The 3698-nt window shown below is 37.3% G+C and overlaps 1 pseudogene; it reads right to left on the bottom strand.

Moving 5' to 3' along the window:
• Positions 1-1561: 1561 nt before the first annotated feature.
• LOC105001689 lies at positions 1562-1928 on the bottom strand (annotated as a pseudogene).
• Between the last annotated feature and the right edge of the window lie 1770 nt (positions 1929-3698).

The raw sequence follows: 3698 nt of genomic DNA on the forward strand, positions 1-3698 counted from the left end.
GTGATTTTGGAGCCCCCCAAAAATAAAGTCTGTCACTGTTTCCACTGTTTCCCCATCTATTTGCCATGAAGTGGTGGGACCGGATGCCATGATCTTAGTTTTCTGAATGCTGAGTTGTTTTTTTTTTTTTTTTTTCTGGCTGTGCTGGATCTTAGCTGCAGTGTGTGGGTTTCTCATTATGGTGGCTTCTCTTGTTATGAAGCATGGTAGGACCCAGGCCAGAGCTGGGCTCAGTAGTTGTGGCATATGGGCTTAGTTGCTCTGTGGGACATGGGATCTTCCTGGGTCAGGGATTGAACCTGTGTCTCCTGCATTGGCAGGCAGATTCTTATCTGCTTTACCACCAGGGAAGTCCCTGAATGTTGAGTTTTAAGCCAGCTTTTTCACTTTCCTCTTTCATCAAGAGGCTCTTTAGTTCTTCTTCACTTTCTGCCATAAGGGTGGTGTCATCTGCATATCTGAGGCTATTGATATTTCTCCCAACAATCTTGATTCTAGCTTGTGCTTCATCCAGCCTGGCATTTCACATGATATACTCTGCATTGAAGTTAAATAAGCGAGGTGACAATATACAGCCTTGATGTACTCCTTTCCCAATTTGGAACCAGTCTGTTGTTCCGTGTCCAGTTCTATCTGTTGCTTCTTGACCTGCATACAGATTTCTCAGGAGGCAGGTAAGGTAGTCTGGTATTCCCATCTCCTGAAGAATTTTCCACAGTCTGTTGTGATCCACACAATCAAAGACTTTGGCGTACATAGCTCTATTTGTTTATATTATATATAGATATGTATACTTTGTCTATATTTAACAACTGAATAGTAGTTATCTATCACTTGAATATAAACAGTATTATCCACTGTCTTAACTTTTTAACTGATTTTGTAGGTCTTTTTGTCAGAGTGTTTCAGGACCTGTAACTATTGGGTCTGAGTCTGATATAGTGGGAAAACCCTGTGTTGCTATTTGAATCTCCTATCTTTGCTACTTAATATCCTGGCCATTTGCTACTTTCTAACAGTCGGTAATGGGTGTTTTTTTGTTTTTTTAAGTCAGTAACATTTTTGATAGTTCCATATTTGGTTTAGACACAAAACTTTACAAAGTATTTTGTTCATTTTACCAATCCTATAATGAAAGACAAAAATAATAAATAGAAACAAGTTTCTAAGCATCAACTATTTTCAAACACTTGACTTTTTATTCTTTGTGTTACAATGTTATAAATTTGTATATGGCATTTTGTGTATTTTTCCCCCCACAGATAGATGTATAGGGGAGAGAAAATTGACTTTGATTTCAGATAGTACTAATTTCAATTCTGACTATCAGTTAATAGTGGTATGACTTTACACTCATTATTATCTTTCTCAAGCTTCATTTATGAATGGAAATGAATATTACCTTTGGAGTCATTTTTTGTTTGGAGTTGTTGTCTGTTTGTTTTGGAAATGTTTAAATCAGTGCAATGAAACTGAATTTTAGAGACACTGGATGTCATTAATTTGGATATCATTAGTTTATTATAGAAGGAAAGCATAGAAATTATTTACATGAAAGATTTCAAAACTTCCCTGGGATTGGCAGCTTCACGTGGTGCCATCTCAATAGTAATTTATTTCCGTTTACTTATTTTCCAAGAATGTCATCATCTCTAATAAGAAATAATTCTTACTGTCTAGAACCACTTTAATGCCTCCATATTCTAGAGGAAGAATTAACTCTAACTTTATCTCCAACTTTCACAGGAGCTGGTTTTCTTTAGAGCCCCATCCAACAGCTACTACTATTGCTTGAAATACTTTTCCTTGAGGTTTTTCTGGAAGCATAATGCCTCCTTTGGTTACAGTTTCAGTTGTGCTTATTTCAACTAAAATTGGCCAAAGAGAGGAAGAAACTTTCTAAATCCCTGTGATGCCTTGAGCAGCCCCCATTGTGATTAGTACTCTGTGCTTCTGCTATGAGAAGAGACTCACAGTTGAAATCATCTTTTTAACATGCTGTCATGTTCAGTTCCACTAGCAAATTCTATCAGCTTTACCATCAAAATATGCACATTACTTTTTATCACATCGCCTGATTTTGTAGCATTTATAGCATATGAAATTACCTTGTTTGTATATTTATGTTTAAAATTTCTCCTTAATTAAAATGCAAGCTCCATGTCTGTTTTCGTGGAAATCAATTTTGATTGCTGTCTCTGAAACCACTTTTTTTCTCTTATTTGTTGCCAAGATAAACTCCCCTCTTTTTTTAAAGGGTATGCATGTGTTCAATCCCAGGGATTGAGGGAACCCTGTTTCGCTTTGTCAGATGCTTGCTTTCTCAGTCTCCTTCATAACTGGACCCAGTTCTGGCCAAAGCAACATAAAAGGAAGTCTGCTAGGGTGTTTCTGGGAATGACTTTTCTCCCTGATCAAAAAAGATTGCAACTTGAGGAAACCCCTCTTGTTTCACTCCTGTCCCTTGCTTTCAGCTTTTGGAAATATTCTGTGAAGGTATGCCTGAAGCCAATTTAAGACCTTGAGGGTCTTAATGTAAACAGAATCAGAGATGCCAACTGGTGCTCTAACACTGTGAAGCTGCTTAGCCAATCGTAAAGCCACTTTTCTTCAGATTTATTACTACATAGTAGGTGCTTAATATGAAATTTGTTGTTGAAATGTTGAACTTGGTAATTGAACAAACACAAGGTGTGAAGAAAACTGAGAAATGAAGATTAGTTTTCCGGTTTTTGGTTTAAGTAACTGGTTGAATGGTGGTATTTTTCAATGAGATCAGAATCCTGAAGGAAGAAGTGGGTGGGAACTGAAGATGGGACAGAGGAGAAGCTAACAGTTCAGTGTTTGACACATTTTGAGGTTTAAGTATCTGTGGTACATGTACTTGGAGATATTCATCAGTCAGTCATATATGCAGGTACAAAGAGAGAAGAGAGAGATACAGATTTGAAAAGTTTTCAACATAAAGATGATAAATAAGCCATGAGGATGATTAAGACCAGTCAGGGGAATATATAGAGCTAGGAGAGTCATGGTCTTTTTTTTCTTTTTTTTCTTTCCTTTAATATTTATTTACTTGACTGTACCAGGCCAAAGACTATTCTAACTACTGCACAATTGCACTCATCTCACATGCTAGCAAAATAATGCTCAAAATTCTCCAAGTCAGGCTTGAAAAGTATGTGAACCGAGAACTTCCAGATATTCAAGCTGGATTTAGAAAAGGCAGAGGAACCAGAGATCAAATTCCCAGCATCCATTAGATCATAGAAAAAGTAAGGGAATTCCAGAAAAACATCTACTTCTGCTTCATTGACTACACTAAAGCCTTTGACTGTGTAGATCACAACAAAGTGTGGAAATTCTTCAGGAGATGGGAATACCAGACCACCTTACCTGCCTCTTGAGAAATTTGTATGCAGGTCAAGAAGCAACAGTTAGAACCAAACATGGAACAACAGACTGGTTCTATATTGGGAAAGAGTATGTCAAGGCTGTATATTGTCACCTTGCTGATTTAACTTCTATGCAGAGTACTTCATGTGAAATGCTAGGCTGGATGAAGCACAAGCTGGAATCAAGATTGCTGGGAGAAATATCAATAGCCTCAGATATGCAGATGACACCAACCTTATGGCAGAAAGTGAAGAAGAAAGAAAGAGCCTCTTGATGAAAGTGAAAGAGGAGAGTGAAAAATC

Source organism: Bison bison, unplaced genomic scaffold, assembly GCF_000754665.1.
Source record: "Bison bison bison isolate TAMUID 2011002044 unplaced genomic scaffold, Bison_UMD1.0 scf7180017864383, whole genome shotgun sequence".
NCBI lineage: Eukaryota > Metazoa > Chordata > Mammalia > Artiodactyla > Bovidae > Bison > Bison bison.